Here is a 19841-nt window from a genome sequence, read left to right on the forward strand (position 1 = left end):
GTGTGGTGGTGGTGGTGGTTCTGTGGGACACTGAAGTGTGGTGGTGGTGGTGGTGGTTCTGTGGGACACTGGAGTGTGGTGGTGGTGGTGGTTCTGTGGGACACTGGAGTGTGGTGGTGGTTCTGTGGGACACTGGAGTGTGGTGGTTCTGTGGGACACTGGAGTGTGGTGGTGGTGGTGGTTCTGTGGGACACTGGAGTGTGGTGGTGGTGGTGGTTCTGTGAGACACTGAAGTGTGGTGGTGGTGGTGGTTCTGTGGGACACTAGTGTGTGGTGGTGGTGGTGGTTCTGTGGGACACTGAAGTGTGGTGGTGGTGGTGGTTCTGTGGGACACTGAAGTGTGGTGGTGGTGGTGGTTCTGTGGGACACTGGAGTGTGGTGGTGGTGGTGGTTCTGTGGGACACTGGAGTGTGGTGGTGGTGGTGGTTCTGTGGGACACTGAAGTGTGGTGGTGGTGGTGGTTCTGTGGGACACTGGAGTGTGGTGGTGGTGGTGGTTCTGTGGGACACTGGAGTGTGGTGGTGGTGGTGGTTCTGTGGGACACTGAAGTGTGGTGGTGGTGGTGGTTCTGTGGGACACTGGAGTGTGGTGGTGGTGGTGGTTCTGTGGGACACTGGAGTGTGGTGGTGGTGGTGGTTCTGTGGGACACTGGAGTGTGGTGGTGGTGGTGGTTCTGTGGGACACTAGTGTGTGGTCAACCCGTTCTCACACAAGACAGCACATATATGACTTAATGCTTAAAGTCAATATGTTGAATGTGATTTAGTACATATGTAATATATTACCAGTTACCTTTTTTACCAAGGCCCAAACTCTTCCTCACATGCCAATTTACGTCTCACAGTACCCGTCCATCAACGTAGATAGCAGAATAGTCGTGATTGGTTCAATTATAATGAAAATTGTAGTTTTCAGGTCCCACATGGGTTGTGAAATTTACCTACTATTGTCCATGCTCTTATAATATTACAGATCAGCTACATCCTATTGAAGGTTCGTAGTTTTGTTTTGAGAAATATTAGTTGTTCTTAGTAAATTATAATAAGCACTATAAATTATTACATAGAATAACAGTGCTTCACCAATCAATATTATATACCATAGTTTGCGCTTAAAAACTTTAAAGAATGTTTTGTAGGAACGCTAATAGAAAACGATGTTGTTGGAATGTTTATGGGGTAAACTACTGCAAACTTGGGGATCACTTCCACCCACAGGAAGGGTATGGGGATCACTTCCACCCACAGGAAGGGTATGGGGATCACTTCCACCCACAGGAAGGGTATGGGGTCCAATACCATCCACTGGATGTGTATGGCGTCCACTACCACCCACAGGATGGGTATAGGGCTCACAACCACCCACAGGATGGGTATGGGGTCCAATACCACCCACAGGATGAGCATGGCGTCCACTATCACCCACAGGATGGGTATGGGGCTCCAACCACCCACAGAATAAGTATGGGGTCCAATTAACACCCACTGGATGTGTATGGCGTCCATTGCCGCCCACAAGATGAGTATAGGGTCCAGTATCGCCCACAGGATTAGTATATAGGGTGCACTGCCGCTCACAGGGTCGGTAAAGGGTCCACTACCGCCCACAGGGTTGGTAGGGCGTCCACAGGGTCGGTAGGGGTCCACTACCGCCCACAGGGTCGGTATGGAGTCCACTGCCACCCACAGGGTTGGTATGGGATCCACTACCGCCCACAGGGTCGGTATGGGATCCACTACCGCCCACAGGGTCGGTAGGGGTCCACTACCGCCCACAGGGTTGGTAGGGGGGTCCACTACCGCCCACAGGGTTGGTAGGGGGGTCCACTACCGCCCACAGGGTTGGTAGGGGGGTCCACTACCGCCCACAGGGTTGGTAGGGGGGTCCACTACCGCCCACAGGGTTGGTAGGGGGGTCCACTACCGCCCACAGGGTTGGTAGGGGGGTCCACTACCGCCCACAGGGTTGGTAGGGGGGTCCACTACCGCCCACAGGGTTGGTAGGGGGGTCCACTACCGCCCACAGGGTTGGTAGGGGGGTCCACTACCGCCCACAGGGTTGGTAGGGGGGTCCACTACCGCCCACAGGGTTGGTAGGGGGGTCCACTACCGCCCACAGGGTTGGTAGGGGGGTCCACTACCGCCCACAGGGTTGGTAGGGGGGTCCACTACCGCCCACAGGGTTGGTAGGGGGGTTCACTACCACCCACAGGGTTGGTAGGGGGTCCACTGCCGCCGACAGGATCGGCAGGGGGTCCACTACCGCCCACAGGGTCGCTATGAAGTCAACTACCGCCCACAGGGTCGCTATGAAGTCAACTACCGCCCATAGTGTTTGCATAGTGTCCAATACCGCCCATAGTGTTTGTATAGTGTCCACTACCGCTCATACTGTTATTATGGGGTCCACTACCCCTCATAGTGTCGGTATGGGAGTCCATTACTACCCACAGGGTGTGTCTGGGGTCTATTTTTTTCTGTATAGCAGAGGTGGCAATACTGCTTTTCCAATCCCATTTGTTGTTCAATGTAAAATATTTGTTGCTCGACTTGCAACAATTTATATACTTGCTTTCTGGCTTTTGTGTGTCAGTGACTGCTCTTCTGTCTTCCCTAATTTCCTAAAATATTGCGGCTTTGACAGAAGAGATTGGAATGCCCATATCCCACTCAACTTCAGGCTTATCACATTCAGTTTTAGCTGCCTTGCTTGTGTCATCATGCTGGACAACACCTATATGAGAAGGTATCCATACAAATGAGACTTTGAAACTCCTACTGTTTGCAATAATAATGTTGTTTATAATGGAAGTTACAACTACAACCTTTTGAAGATCAATGCTAATTTTATCTAGATAATGTAATAAACGAAAGTTTTCTATGTCAACAGAAAGGCAGAAATATAAGCTACACTTTAAATACTTGTCATAAATATAACTGCAGTGAAAGCGAAGATATATGCATTTGATACTGTACAGTTTCTTGATGGCTTGCTCTAAGAGTGTGAAGCCCTTCACACCAGCCTATAAATTGTGTAATTTATTTCCATATATGCTAATTAACCTTAAAATCTATATGTCAGAAGGATGGAAGATGTAGACGTTAATGTGACAACATTTCAAGAAATATCTCTCTCTTTAAAGTTAAATAATATAATCCTATCGCCGGTGTCGGGACACATGAAAGCTACTTAGGTATCAGTGGCCAGCCAGGTGGAGATCACAGGCTGTACAATACTGATAAATTATGTAATTCACAGAGATACGTTGATAAATATTAATGTTTTATATTTTATTAAAAATACAGATATATACTTTGTTTCATACGTTAAATGTAACAATATTTCAGTATATATTATATAAGCATAGTATATATAATTCAGTATATACAATATATAATAAGAGTGTCAGACCACGGAGGAAGAATTGAAACAGGAATTTCCTTTAGTACTTTCTTATATTAATACATCTTCAGAGCGAACCATTCCTTCTGAAGATGTATTAATATACGAAAGTACTTAGAGCATTCTATTGTGGTTTTAATATTGAACAATTATACATATACGAAACAGACAAATCTGGTGTCCGAAATAGTAAAAATATTAGTGTGCGATGTGATCAATGTAATGGGGATATTGGGTGTGCCTCGTATCCCCTACAACAACAACAACAAGTTCGAGAGCGATGAGGCCGCAACCTACTAGCTTCACGATGTCGTCGAATCTAAATCAACAATATACTACCGCCGCTACTTTCTCGGAAACGTAAGTACCTGCCGCTTTACTTCTCTCACCCTGCCTAGCCTGGCCTGGCCTGACCTGGCCTAGCCAGACCTGACTAGACCTGACCTGGCCTAGCCAGACCTGACCAGACCTGACCTGGCCTAGCCTTACCTAGCCTAGTCTGACCTGGCCTAGTCTGACCTGACCTAGTCTGACCTGACCTAGTCTGACCTGACCTGGCCTAGCCTGACCTGACCTGGCCTAGCCTTACCCAACACTAATCACCACACGTGACAGCCCAAACGAATCGCAAATAAGTACACGTAACAAGTCATATGCCCGGACACTCTTTCACCTTGGGGACTGATTGGTAACTATTGTATAGAAGAGCCGGCTCCCTGAGAGTGGTAAGAGGGCGTGATAAGAGGCTAACGTGTGGTCTTGAAGGAAGTCGATAAAGCAGACAATTTTCAAAAGGAAGGGCAGCATAACGAGCAGACAGGAACGGACAGACAGTCGGTTATCCCATAATGTGTAATACGCCCCGCACAGCATGGGTGGAGTGGGGGGGGGGGTTGTAGCAGGGCACAGTATGGTGATGGTGCGGGTGAAGTACACACCCACTGAATTCCTGCCATCAATAATTGTTTTCATAACCATTAGAACAATGGCATCCCTCCAGCCACCATCCTTCCACTGACCCCCTCCTCTGGTCCTCCACCTCAGACAATAACCCCCCACACCCCCTCTCCCTTCCAGACATCAGCATGTCAAAATCAGTACCATAATGTGTTTAAACTATTTAAACTAAGTCATTGTGTATCTCAAGGTATCTTAATTCATTTGAAAGTGTACATGTGCATTCGTTCATATACTCGCCTAATTGTGCTAGCTAGGGTTGAGCTCTGGCTCTTTAGTTCCACCTCTCAACTGTCAATCAACAGGTGTACAGGTTTCTGAGCCTATTGGGCTCTATCATATCTACACTTGAACCTGTGTATGGAGTCAGCCTCCACCACATCACTTACTAATGCATTCCATTAGATATAATCATATATGATTACACATAATCATAATCATTCCATACACATAATCATATATGTGTACGTCAACGTATACATACATGCGTATATATACCTCATATTAAAATACTGATAAACGAATGACCATGAACAAATTAATTTATAATTGTAGCATTATATATAATTTTAATAGACTAATTACGTGTTTATACATTTGAATGGTCCAGACAGGTGGCCAGCCTTGGACATATACACTTCTGGTAGGCACAATGACCTCATGTTAGACCCTTGATAGATTATGTGAGAGAGAGAGAGAGAGCTGGGGCAGGGAGGTGCGTGCCCCAGGGAGATAATCCATGCCCATGCCCCGCCTCGAGGTCAGTTCTCGAGTCACACCAAGAATAACAATCGAGCAAGTTGTCCTGACCAGGATGTGGCATATTAGGGAGGGTTGAGGAATAGGAAGCCTGTCTGATAGGGCTCTTGGCAAGCAGCTCTCCCTCAGTCTACCTATCTATATGGAAGAAATGTATCTAGGCCCTCCTCCCCCCTGCCTATTCTCTCTCCCCCACCTTTCTTCCTTCATTTCCTCCCTCCTTCCCTCCCCCTCACTGGTGAGAGAGTAGGAGTGTGAGAGTGGTTAGAGAACTCGTAGTTCTCACGCTCGTGAAATTGTCTGCGACCCTGGAGGAGTAGAGCAGAGGGGGTGGTGAAAGTAGGTGACGATGGAGGAGTAGTGGGGAGCATTATATGCAGTGAACGTAGGTGTCTATGGAAGAGTACATCATAGAGGAGGGTGAAAGGAAGGTGACGATGGAGGAGGAGAAGGGAGGGGGGTGTGAAGGTAGGTGACGATGGAGGAGTAGAGGGGAGGAGGGGGGCAAAGGTAGGTGTCTATGGAAGAGTACATCATAGAGGGGGGTGAAGGTAGGTGGCGATGGAGTAGAGCAAAAGGGGTGGGGGTTGAAAGTAATCCTGAGTTTAATTTTTTAGTTATATATAGTGACACCTCGGCTTACGAATGAATATTTATGAACTTTTCGGGTTACGAGCCTAATTTCTTCGAAAAATTTGAATCGGGTTACAAACTTTGCCTCAGGAAAGGAGTTTGTTGATATACGTATGGGCTGACCTAGCGCGTGGTGGCATGGTGATCGCACCTCAGTTTACCAGTGTCTCCTGCCTAGTAAGTATCGCGCCTGAATTCTTTGTAAAGCATTACATTTGTTTTGGGATTTTTGGCTATTTGAACATAAAATTTGTTATGATATATCTTGCCATGAGTCCCAAGAAAGCCAGTGGTAAGGTTCAAGCCAAGAAAACACATGTGAGAATGACCATAGAGGAAAAACAAGAGAGCATTCATAAACATCAAAATGGTGCACAGGTTGTTGAACTAGCTAGGCAGTACAACAAATCTATGTCAACAATATGCACTATACTTGCTAAGAAAAAGGACATTATGAGCATTAAAGTGGCAAAAGGCATATCAACAATCCCGAAACAAAGAACACAAACACTTGAGGATGTTAAAAAGTTTTTATTAATTTGGATACACAACAAGGAGTTAGCATGTGATAGCATTTCAGAGGCCATCATTTGTGAGAAACCAAGGCATTTGCATGAAGACCTTTTAAAGAAAACCCCTGGAACGAGGGGGAAAAGATGAATCAAGTTTGAAAATGTGAAAAGTTTGTGTGACAATAGAGCCTCGTGGAAAACTTTTGCTGTGGTCATTACCTGGTGGAATGCACCCAGGATGGAGTATTAGGGCTATACATCTTTTAAATCATAAAAGTAATAAACATTTCCCATCAACCTTACAAACCATATTAACCTATTTTCATGTATTTCCCCCATGTGCATTTTAACAAAGTTACTAAATTGCCTTTATCATTCTGTAAAATTTCAATTACAGTATACTGTATATAATTTTGTTAGTATAAATGGACTGAATATTCTGAAATCACTATTAATTTTACAATTTCAGATTCAAAGGTGGTCTGGACACCCAATTTGGTCAGACAGGTGAAGAGAGCATTTAGGATAGTTCGAAGGGATGAAGATGGTCACAATTGTGTTTGAAGAGGCAAACGCCCCCCTTTGCTCCTGACATTATGTTCAGCCTATTGACCCCTGCACACCTAACACAAGGTAGGTTGAAAACTCCTCCTTCATGTCATTGGTTCATTAGCCAGAAACTTAGGGCCCATGCAGGAATATCCCTAAAAAAAAAAAAGTGGCCCCAACAATGCATCCTCCAAGTCTGGAGGATGAGCAGGAGCATTGTCGAGAAGCAGGCCCTTTAGTGTCAAACTTTTCTCTTGCAGATATTTTTTGATGGCAGGGCAAACCACTCTACATCACAGTTTTTCTGCACGTTATATATTTTTTAAAACTCTTGGATTTTCGGAATGATACACGAGCAAGGGTTTAATTTTCAAATCGCCACACAGCACAAGAGTTAGCCTATCCTGACACAAGTTAGCCCAAGTTAGCTTGTGTCCGGGCAGTGACGTCTCCTCTTGGGTAATGTATGTCCTCTTCGGCAATTTTTTCCAGAATAGCCATGTCTCCTCACAATTAAACACTTGTTGTGGAATATATCCATCAATGCAGTATCTACAAAATCTTTAAAATCACAAACCAATCTTTCAGCCCCTACTTTGTCTGAGCTGGCACCCTCACCATGCCTCACAACACTATGAATACCACGTCTTTTTTCAAAATATCCTGGCCGGGGAGGATTTACTGGGTGCAATTCCTTAACTGTAGCCTCTGTTTAACGCAACAGTAAAATGCGTACTTGGATGAAAAAACGATTCTTCGCGGCAGGGGATCGTATTCCAGGGACCATAGGATTAAGGACTTGCCCGAAACGCTACGCGTACTAGTGGCTGTACAAGAATGTAACAACTCTTGTATATATCTCAAAAAAAAAAAAAAAAAAAAAAAAAAAAAAAAAAAATTCTCAAACCATCCCCTACTCACCTTAAACTCTTTCGTATCTGCAAAACTCGTTCTAGGGGTTTTCTTTATAAGATCTTGCATGAAGATTTCATTGTTGACCAAACCACACACTGGAAATTGAATAGACGACGACATTTCGATCCGTCCTGGACCATTATAAAGTCGATTGTGATGAGATGAGGGAAGCAAGAGCATTAAGTAGGCAAGAGAGAGAGGTGAGGAGATGGCAAGTATGTACGTATGTACATGAATAAAACATGTACATACTTATACATAACGTGTGTAAATAGTGTAATAAACACAATAACAGTATTTTGGGAGGAGGAATGTTGGCGAGTAATGTGTTGGAGGAGGGAGGGAGGACTGGCAGGGTGTGGCAGCTCACTCATGTTTTTTGGGCTCACCATACCAACATAGTGGATCGTTATGGTGAATACATACGTAGATGGGTATATACAATGTGTGTATATAGTGTAATAACAGCAAAAACACTGATTGTAGAATATGTCGCATATATGAGGCCCATAATTTTGAGCATAGCGATGTTCTATACTTTGAATTATATAAATTCCACAAATTACACACTTTTAAATAATATTACAGCAAAAAAAAAAAAGAAGAAATGAATGAGAAACTTCAAAATAATTGCGCAACATTTTATTCGCAGCAACTGCCGTCGCACGGGGTGGCGGGGCCGACAGACCCCCATCGCTCCAACGCTCAGCGCCCATAATTTGCTCAACTTCCCAGCTCCATCGCAGCTAAAGTAAGTCACATACAATATTTTTTGTTTAGTTTCCCCGTGATCAGACTCTGCATTTTAACAATATAAGAAGAGAAAAAAAATTTTTGGAAAGAATTTATTTCTTGTGCACCAGGGTGTTATTTGGAGACAGAGCAGTTCAGTGGTTAACTACTAAATTTTTTTTTCTCCCACACACGCACCCCCCTAGGAAGCAGCCTGTAACAGCTAACTCCCAGATACCTATTTACTGTTAGGTAACAGGGGTCATCCCCTTTTGTACGAAGAATCTGCTAAAGCTTTTAGGGCTAATCTTTGACACTCGTTTGTCTTTGTCGCCCCATATTTTTTACGTCCGAGTTGAATGCTCTAAGGCCCTTAACTAACTTTAGGTCATGTCCCATACTTCTTGGGGAGCTAATTGACACTGCTCCTCTCTTTACATTCCTCTCTCGTTCTGTCTAAACTCGATTATGGCCCTGTTTACTCGTCTGCTTCTCCTTCTACCCTTCACCATCTGGACACACTGCATCATACTGGGTTACGGCTCAGCTCTGGTACCTTTCCTTCGACACCTACCCTAAGCCTGTATGTTGAAACTGGCGTCCTGTTTCTACAGGATCGCCATGATCGCTACTGTCTTCTCCACCTTGCACGGTCCTTACAGCACCCTCACTCTTGCTTATGTCATGCCTTGACCTTTACCCATCCTGTGGTTCCTGTTCCCCTTCACCACCTATCTCTTTCTGTACGGTTGTCTCTCTTACAAAATGCTCTTTCAGTTTGTGTTACCAATATTTCCCCTCGTGTCATTCCGTCTTTGCCCCTATAGAGGGGTCCCCGTTCCTAAATTCTGTAAGCCTTGACCCACATGACTAAAACTTTTACCCCTCCTACAGTTCTAAATCACCTTTTCCTTGAACACTTTTCTTCACACTTCCACTCTATTTCCGTCTTCACCAATGGGTCTTAAGTGTGCAGACGGTGTAGGCTACTCTGTTGTTTTTCCTGACTGCACCTTTGTGTCTCCTGCCTCCGGAGACTAGCATCTTCATGGCAGAACTTTATGCTATTCTCTATGCTCTTCATCAACTCTTTTCTCGCTGTCAATCCTCCTCTGTGTTTGTAGTTGACACTTGCAGTGCCCTCATGGCTCTAGAATCCTTTAATCCAGTCCATCCTTTGGTAGTTGAAATTCAACATTGGCTGTTTCTTATCTCCAGTAGATTTAAGACAGTGGAATTTCGCTGGATTCCCACCCATATTGGTGTGTTCTTATTATTTAAATGAGCGTGCGGACACTGCCACTAAGGAAGCTATCCGCACCTGTCCCATCTCCCATAAAGGTATTCCTTATTATGACTTTTACCCAGTTATTCATTTCCCCATTCTTGCCCGTTGTCAGGGTTGCTGGTCTTCTGTTACTGGTAACAAATTGCGTGCTCTTAAGAGTAGTGTGTTCCCGTGGCCTTCCTCCTACCACCGTAACCGGTGGTGGGAAACGGCTCTGGCGAGGTTGTATATTGGTCATACACGTTTAACTCACGGGCACTTAATGGAGCGCTGCCCTGCTTCTTATTGTCCAAACCGTTGTCTCTACATGTCCTGACTTCCAGGACTTACGTGTCTTGCTTCCCGACCATCCCTCACTGTCAATTGTCCCTCGATAAAATTCTTGGTAAATTCAATACCTTTGATATTGTTCGCCGTATGCGTTTTTGTTCTTGTATTGGCGACGTTAGTGATATTTAGCGCACTATGATTATCCCACACATTTGATGGTTTGATAATTACTGTACTGTACTTTGGTTTGGAATGTATCAAATAAAGTTGTTTCATGTATTCAAATGTGTGAGAAAATCCACTGGGGCTGTGAGATGAAGCGAACCTGTAACAAAGGCATTGCCAGTTGCATACTCTACCACCACTGATGGTAAAAGTCTTACTACTGGATATCTTGTGTGATGGGTTATAGTATCACAGCTATACTGAACCAAGATGGTATGGCTCTCCCTCACATAAATGAAAGAAATGCTGCTATTGGCCTTGCAGTGTGTAAGTTGCAGGTGGAAACAAATGAAAATTATCAAATAAATAATTAAACAATTTAATGAAATAGTAATGAACAAAAATAACACATGACAATACTTGACTATCATGTAATGCAAAGGTGAACAAGTTAGTATGACCTTAAATGCAAAAAATAAACGATAAGCAATGAATAAAAGTATGAAGATATACTGGTGTTCTGAAGACAGCTACCATACCACCATGGCATCAGTCACACGATGTTGGCTGGAAGTGGGCGACGGGTTAGAGACACCAAGGTGATCCTAGAGCACTAAGGGAGAGATTGCCTCTCCAGGGAGGCAGCGCTCTTTATATAGTCCGGCGGTGATGACTCATCCAGTGTCAACACGAGGTGGACATCTGGTCAACTAGCAAACTGCTCGTTGTGGCTGGCGGTGCCTTTGTGTTGAGCTGTACCACTGTCAGTTGAAGGCGGCTAACTGCTTGTTTGTGGGGACAAACTGCCAGTTAGCAGTGGCGCCCGGCTTGCCTCTGAGTCGTACCAGGCCGTGCCAGGCCCTGGGGGGTATGGAGAGGTGGCAGGACTGATGACTCTTCTGGGCTGGTGTAGATGTATACTTCCAGTGCAGAGGCATTGAAGGTGAAGGGAAAAGGCAGTTCCACTGCTATGCAGGGGATTCACGTGACACTTGTGAAGCCACAGAAAGTCTGGAGGCCCTACTGAAGCCAGTCCAAGTATTAAATAAAACCCCTGAAGTACGCCGGTGAAGGGTAAAGTGAAGGGTGAAGCAAGACCGTATGCCCCAACTTCAGGCACACACAGAAAATCACGTTTTGGTCCCGCCTCTCAACTGTGTATTTGAAGTTGGGGTGTATGGTGTTGAACTGCTTCTTCAGCCTTCACCCGAGTGCTTGTAGGTCTTACGTAAGACGTTGACTCAAGGAGGGGCCTCAAAACTTGCTGTGATTTATGGGGAAATCCGGTTGTAAGACTTTTACAAAGTCAGTAATATACTGTGGTAGAGTATGCAGCTGCCAGTGCCTTGGGCAAGGGTTTACGTCGCCTCACAGCTCCAGTGGATTTTCTGCTTGGTGTATATCAGGTTGTGATTTTGTGTGTGTACCGTATTGTTATGATCGCCGTCTGATAAGTCCTTTCTGGCCTCAAGAGTCATTTTTACCCACCTGGAAAGATTGCAGATGGCCAAAGCAGTTATTTAAGTTAAGAAGGGACAAGTCTTAAACAGAATTTTGCATAATATTTGACTGTAAAGGGGTAAATTGAGGTACAGTAGATTGAAAAACAAAATGGTGAACCGGGCAGGCGGTACTCACAATTAGGCGAGTACACTCGGGAACTTTTAAAGTGCAACCAAACATGCTTTAGGCTCTCACAACAAGAGGTGAGTGGTGGTGGCTCAGGTGCTCAGCCAATCAGAGCACCTAAGGAGAGAGGGCAGGAGTGAGAGGGGGGTGGTATGTGGAAGTTTGGTGACAGTTGTGTGTAGTTTGTTCATCTTCATTGTAAGTTTCATGGCTTGGTGTGCATTTCCCTAGTAAATTTAATTAGGGAAAAATTCAGGTGTTTGATTGTTTAAATCAACTTTTTAAATGTTGAGTTGTTAAAGCCTCAAAGTGCATGGAGTTGGTTTGGGAGTATGGCATCCTCATGCTGTTGCGTGCTCACGTGAGGTAGCAAAGGTGATGTAAAGTTGTGGGGTGTACATGCTTGGGACGTCCTCTCTCGGGATGGCTGGTGTTAGACCTGCGTGTTTGTCGGTTGTTGAATAGCCGTCATCCTTTGCTGTTGTGGTATTGATTTTACATTGTTCATCTTGTAATTAATACTGTAGTGCGATATCTAGGGCTACCATTTGTAGGTTTAAAATGTCTAGTACAAACAGTTGTCCAATGAGTTTTAATAGGAAATATCATCCACCAAGCACCATTGTACAATTATATTAATTGATAGTATATGGATTGTGCAGAACTGCTTAGAATGATCTTTAACACTTGGCTATATTGGTCATGTCAAATACCTGCACGGTGAATGCTCAAAGACCCTTTCTTTATTCAGTGTTGTCACATACCTCATGGGGGTATGGATAGGCAAACACTCATTCGGTTAAACTTGTCTTGTAGTACTTTCAGAGCTCAGTAATTTGGAATCTGGTTAGCACTTTCCAAATAAATTGACCTTTAAAGTGAATTCCTATTTAGGTTTAAAACATTATACCGAATGAGAAACTCGGATTATATAGCCGAACACCAGAAATGTTGTTATTCAATTTGGTTGCCTAAAGCACATTCAAGGACTACACATTACATGGCATTCCAGGATTTCTCTATACCTTGCCTTATGCTGTAAACATTGCCACAACCCTGTGTTTTATTGATTTAAATGGCCACAGGGAGGCATACAACACTGCAGATTATGATGTCATTAGTTATCCACTGTGCTGACAAGTGGGCTGACTGATGTTCGTTGACACCTGTATCGTGCTTCAATTTAATCGGCAGGAGATCACCCTCTCACTAGACTCGTCTGTAGGAAGTACAGTATAATATCTCAAATTACCTTGGATCATAAATAGCATAAGACTTGGGGGTAGGAGAGGGTTGCAGTGTTTGTCATGGCTCTCAGTTGTTCCTGGTATTAGGCAATTTAGTTTTGGAATCATTTTTGTTGGCCAATGTTAAACTTTTTCGAAAGTAGATGTTTTTCTGAAAGGGATGGGGGGGGGAAACCTCTATGCTTGGATACAGTTATCAAAGTGAATACTTAGATTTATACAGTAGAATAACTACCTTCTTTTCCTTAGTCAAAAAGGTTGCTTGTTTATTTCTAGGGACTTGTATTTTCTTTTATTTTTACCTGCAGCAACTTTCAGTGAATGATAGATTCTTACTGAAAGGACCTTTACTTCATTGTTGTTGCTTTATGGTCATCTCATTGTGTACAGGGATTCCGCGAAGCTTTTGGGGTTAGTCTTTGACACTCGTTTGTCTTGGTCAGCCCATATCTCTTGCCTCCGAGTTGAATGCTCTAAGGCCCTTAACCTCCTTAAGGTTTTGTCCCATACTTCTTGGGGAGCGGATAGGCGCACGTTCCTCTATTTGCACTCCTCTCTCGTCCTGTCTAAACTCGATTATGGTTGTCCTGCATACTCTTCTGCTTCTACTCTTCGCCGTCTTGATGCTTTGCACCATACTGGGTTGCGTCTCGGCTCTGGTGGCTTTCGTTCGACTCCCGCCCTTAGTTTGTATGTTGACACTGGCTTTCTCTCTCTTCAGGACTGCCGTGATCGCTACTGTCTTCGCTATCTTGCGCGGTCCTTCCAACATCCTTCCTCTCGCCTCTGTCGTGCATTGACTTTTCCTCCTCCTGTGGTTCCTGTTCCTCTTCATTGTCTCCCACTTTCTGTCCAGTTATCTCGCTTACAGGATTCTCTTTCTGTTCATATTTCTAATGTTTCTCCTCGTATTGTTCCTTCATTACCTCCGTGGAGAGTCCCCCTTCCCAAGTTTTCTACGTCCTTGACTTGTATTACTAAAGCCTTTACCCCTCCTACAATTCTGAAAAACCTCTTCCTTGAGCACTTTTCTTCGCACTCCCACTCTATTTCCATCTTCCCTGATGGGTCTAAGTCTGCGGATGGTGTGGGCTACTCTGTTGTTTTTCCTGACCGTACTTACATGTGTCGCCTCCTTCGGAGGCTAGCGTCTTTACGGCAGAACTTTATGCTATTCTCTATGCTCTTTGTCTCTTGCTTTCTCATTCTCATTCCTCCTTTGTGGTTGTAGTTGATTCTCGTAGTGCCCTCATGGCTCTAGGGTCCTTTAATCCTGTCCATCCGGTGGTCATTGAGATTCAACATTGGCTGTTTCTTATTTCTAGTAAATTTAAATCAGTAGAGTTTTGCTGGGTTCCCAGCCATATTGGTGTTTCAATGAGCGTGCGGATGCTGCCGCTAAGGAAGCTATCCGTTCTTGTCCCATCTCCCATAAAGGTATTCCTTATTCCGACTTGTATCCTGTTATTCATTCTTCCCCATTGGCCCTCTGTGGTTGGTAACAAGCTGCGTACTCTCAAACTTAGTGTGTCCCCGTGGCCTTCCTCCTACCACCGTAACCGGCGGTGGGACACTGCTTTGGCACGGCTGTGGGTTGGTCATACCTGCTTAACCCACGGTCACTTAATGGAGCGCCGCCCTGCTCCTTATTGTCCCTCTTACAGTTGTGCATATCCTTGTTGAATGTCCTGACTTCCAGGACGAGCGTGTGTCTAGCTTTCCGACCGTCCCTCGCAGTCACTTGTCCCTCGATAGAATTCTAGGTGAATCGGATACTTTTGATATCGTTCGCCTTATGCGTTTTTGTTCTCGTATTGGCATTCTTGGTGATATTTAGCGCCCTCTGATTATTTCGCACTTTGATGGTGCTACATGGCCTTCCCGGTTTGGTGCCTTCTTTTGGTAATTACCTTACCTTCATTGTTGTTTCATTTTAATGTGGTAGTTGTGATATGGATTGTTCTGGCTCACGTGCAAGGTCTTGGAATTTTTTCTGTTTTATATTAAGAAATTGCCAGTCTTGTTACTATTTGTAGAGTTAGAGATCTGCATTAAGGCCTCAATATTATATTCTATTTTTTTTATAACATGTTATCAGCAATTTTTGTGGTTGGTAATATTTAGATTAATGTCAGTGATGTATATGACAAGGGTTAAGACCCCTTGTGGTACGACAGCATTTTTCCCGTCATTTCTTTAACAAATGAAAGGGTCCTTGTAACCATTCTTTTGTCCTTTCTACCATGTACCTGTTACTTCTTGGTCTTTCATTTGGTACTTTGGCTATTAAAACAATGGCCTTTGGTAATGTTGCAATTACCATTTCTAAAAAAAATGAGCAGGTTCATTAGGCAGGGTTTGTTTTTAGCAAACAGTTTTACAAAATAAATTCCATTACTTCAGGATCTTGCAGATGTTAGGTCAAACTAATTGACAGTAATCTGTTTTGCCCTTTCAAACAATGATGGTTTTAATCTAGATAAAATATTTCAGAATATCTGAAGAGTTTGGCAGACAAATCATTTAAGAGCTTTGATTAAATTTAAGTTACCAAAGACTTTGTGAAAACCATGTTGTATAGATGCTTCAATGTCACTTTTCTAATGTTTTGTAAATTTAACAATGATCTTTAGTTAATTTAATCATAATTTGTACAAAGCTTGTGTTGCATAGCTTTAAATTTAATTTCAAGTATGAAAACTAAAATATTGACTGAAGTTTCTTCCACTTTAATATTTCAGACTAATTTGCAATATTTGTTAGTTTGTAAATTGAATAGGTAGTCCACTTTTACATCTTTTCAATGCATTTTGCATGCACCTATGTAACAAGTTACAAATAGGTGTAAATTTTACCAAGTATTTATTTTCAAAGTAAAAAAATGTCAGATGTTTAAACATTGCATCAATAGTAGTGAACAATAATTTCCAGCATAATTTCAGGATAAGGTATATAAAGTAGTTTCATTAAAATTGTTTTATTTAATAAGTTTTACATATAGTATTTATAATACACCTAATATTTATTACTGTTTCAGGTTGTGAGACAGATGCTCCTAGAAGACAGAAGATGGACAGAAGATCTTTGAAGATGCCTTTTGGACAGAAGATCCAAAAGGCCAAGACAACTCCAGAGACAATCACCTGTAAAAGAAAAATAAACATTAAACAGGGACACTACTTTTATTATCACCAATGCCTAATAATAAGCCCAAAAAATCCTAACAGCCTATCTTTTAAGATAGACTCAGCAAGGCCTATCCCTTACTCTGATTGTGGTGCAGAGCTTGTTCCCTGAATGGGTGCATTACATCCACCACTTTAGTGCCATCAACACATTGTACATATGCCTTACTGTACAATGCATGCCAGGCACTAAAGTTTTAGATGCATCCACCCATTCAGCAAACAAGCCCTGTGCATATTAACAATGTAACCATTGTTAAGGGTCCCTAAACCTATGCAAATCTAGTCCATCTATTAGATGGGTAGTAGAGCAAAGCTCTGAAAAAGTCAAGCCAGGGATATCTGCAGGACTGCCTGGTCCCCTTTTATGAAATGGGGTAGGATCAGTACAAACTGCATCACCCTGTGGGTTGTAACAGTAGGACATGGTTACACACCTATAAATGGACTAGATAAGAGAATTAAGATTAGGTCATTGATATAGCTAAAACATCAAATTCAAACTCACCCACTGTAGATTTCCTTTTGCAGAGTAAAGGAGCCTCACTCCAAGCCAGTCAATGCATAATCACTTTCACCTGAAAAATATTTCAACAAATTAATTTCAGATTTAAAGCCAATCTTGCTTTACTTTACAAATTCAGATGGAAAAAATCTAAGGAATTTACCTTTTCTACATATTCTAGTAGCAGTAGTAAAGATCTAATTTAGCAATATAAATATATATGGCATCAATTTGCCAAGTTTCAGTAAATGTCATTTGAGAAACTATCCACAACTGCACTTCAATGGCAATTTACATTTATTTTTAGCCAATGCTATATTGTTTAAGTTATTACTATTTTTTTACTTTTATGCAAATCTATTCAGATTAACCTTTACTACAACTCACCTGATTCTGTTGAAGCAATTCCAACTGACTTAAAACTCTTCCAACTGAGAGGGACTTCTGGACTTTCCAAACCACATTCTGGAAAACTATATAAATTTAAAACCAAGCTAAAGTAAACATTGAATATTTTTTTTTACTTTCAAGGGAAAAATACCATCACTGAGAACAAAACTTTTTCTGCCATTAACCGACTCATGATTACCCTTAACAGTGTTATACATTTATAGATTAAAGCTTATTTAACAAACATTTAATGCTTCCTCCCAACTGTTCAGTGTCAAAAGGGAGGGGGGGGGGGTGTCCATTTACTGTACCACTTACATTTTAGTGTGGGCGTCAACCACTATTCTGATGTTAGCTGGAACATTTGTGCCAGCTGCTGGTTTGAAAGGGAGGCATACCGTGTGCCAATTCACGAAGCTTTCCACGTTCCTCACTGCATGTCAGCTCAGGACCTCACTACCATGTTGGGAGGCAGTTGAAGACTAACCAATCAACATCCCAGGCTGGAGAGCAGTGCCAGCTCGGGGAGAATTTACCACCTGCAAAAAATTTAATACTCTTAACAATCTACACCATCTATCTCATCTTTACCTAGCCCCCAAACCTTACATTTGTCAGCATTAAACTGCATCTGGTAGTCTTAACCATTTCAAAACTATATAGGGCATCGGTATTTTTTATTTGCCAATTCTGCAACTATTGCAGTCTAAACCATAATCTTGCGAATAACCGAGGTCCAAGGAGAGCTTTTAGGCACTACTTACAACACTTCTCCCAACTTAACCCCATTTATACTAATTTCCTTTGGTATAGCCATGACCTAATCAACTTCAGTCAGCATTCCCAATGATCCGAGCCCCTATCAATTTTGCCCCACTATCAAAATCTCTGCTGAAGTCAAAAGTACACAAAATCACAAACCTTATCACCATTTCCTCAACTATGCAACCTAATCCATGAACATTTAGTAATAAAACTATGCGATTCATGTATCTGGTCATGTTTCTCAAAAAGAGTAGAGAAATGGCACTTGCAATGTTAGATTCTAGTAACTTTCCTCACAATACACCAAGCTAATTGGTCACTAACTTAAGCGTTAAAGTTAACTCAAACTTTTCTTTTAAAACTTGCGATATTAGGAACTTTCCACGACCGGCCTTTACCCGACATAATTAAATAGGGTAAAAACGGTATATTAAATGCAGTAAAACTACGGTAAATTCAATATGATAAACTTGCATTCTTTAAGCATGGGCTGCATAGTAAGTGAACTAAACTAAATGTTAAGCACCCTGCCAAACCACTTCGTTCTATTCAATTTATTTAATCACTTTGTCCGGCTAGAATTTTTAGACAAGATTAAAGGAACACCCTCCCTGGTAACGGCTGAACTAGTTAACCAAATACAAATATTTAGGTAAAATACTTTCATAAAACCCGTCTACTTCCCCCACCAGTAGACTTGTTCAGCTAAAGGCATAATGTAATGTTCCACTTTAGTAAATAAAGACTTAAAAAAACACTACCCCATCTGTGTAGTTACCGGTTACCTGACATTCTACGCTTAAAATAACCCATCTATTCCCCATAATTGTTCGATATAACTTACCTCTCACCCGCTGGTCGAGTACACAGCAGTATATATCCTCCTCCATCACTCACCGCGTGGATACTATTTCACTCTGGCCGCAAATTGCCTCAAATCACCTACGTTGTCCATAAACATATATAGAAGAGCAACTGACTGTAACGTACACCCGTATAGCGATCATCACATAACGTGGGAACATTTGTAGTACTGCTGTCAAAACATAGATGGCGCCAGAACAAACAGTAATTCCTATGGACTCGCCTAGTTATGCGTAGGGAATTGAGCTTCAGCTGTTTGGTCCCGCCCCTCAGCTGTATTCACCTAGTTGTACTCACCTAATTTGTGCTTGCAGGGGTTGAGCTTTGGTTCTTTGGTCCCGACTCTCAACCGTCAATCAACAGGTGTACAGGTTCCTGAGCCTATTGGGCTCTATCACATCTACATTTGAAATTGTGTATGGAGTCAGCCTCCACCACATCACTGCTTAATACATTCCATTTGTTAACTACTCTGACACTGAAAAAATTCTTTCTAATATCTCTGTGGCTCATTTGGGTACTAAGTTCCCCTTGTTCGTGTTCCACCCGTGTTAAAGAGCTGTCTTTGTAACTATCAAAATGCATATATCTTTGCTTTCACTTCAGTTATATTTATGACAAGGGATTTAAAATTTGCCTATATTTCTGCTTCTCTGATGACATTAACAACTTTCGTTTATTACAGTATCTACATAAAATTAACATTTATCTTCATTAGGTTGTAGTTCTCATCAATAGGGAGAGCGTCGGTAAAAAAAAAAATTGTTTAAATATAAATATCTTTCCTCTCTCAATAATATGCCCGAAACGCTATGCGTACTAGTGGCTTTAGGTATTGTATATACTAGCTCTATCTATAAACCCAATATTATGTTTGTAAATCGACTATTTATGTACTTTCCTGAATAAAATGAATTTACTTTACTAATATCTAATCTCTGTGACTAAAACGTAAGAACGACTTTATCTATGCCTTTTTGATAACATATACAATTATAAGCTTTATTAGTGAATCTCTATTAATTAAACAATATATCAGATGCAGGCGATGAGTCACAATAACGTGGCTGAAGT

General features: G+C 42.4%; 2 long non-coding RNA genes across 3 annotated transcripts; one reads left to right on the forward strand and one right to left on the reverse strand.

Annotated features, from left to right (window-relative positions):
* Nucleotides 1-3396: 3396 nt before the first annotated feature.
* LOC138358671 (uncharacterized) lies at nt 3397-16232 on the forward strand. Its single transcript, XR_011225517.1, has 4 exons — nt 3397-3762; nt 6733-6896; nt 8380-8478; nt 16096-16232. It is a non-coding gene; the product is annotated as an uncharacterized lncRNA (long non-coding RNA).
* Nucleotides 16020-19036, reverse strand: LOC138358672 (uncharacterized). 2 transcript variants are annotated; one of them, XR_011225519.1, is made up of 5 exons: nt 18748-19036; nt 17457-17677; nt 17136-17221; nt 16752-16821; nt 16020-16201 (listed from the first exon to the last, which is right to left on the reverse strand). It is a non-coding gene; the product is annotated as an uncharacterized lncRNA (long non-coding RNA). The 2 variants fall into 2 exon arrangements; XR_011225518.1 differs by having other exon boundaries at nt 17136-17213; nt 18748-19032.
* Nucleotides 19037-19841: the final 805 nt, after the last annotated feature.

This window comes from Procambarus clarkii, chromosome 85, assembly GCF_040958095.1.
Source record: "Procambarus clarkii isolate CNS0578487 chromosome 85, FALCON_Pclarkii_2.0, whole genome shotgun sequence".
NCBI lineage: Eukaryota > Metazoa > Arthropoda > Malacostraca > Decapoda > Cambaridae > Procambarus > Procambarus clarkii.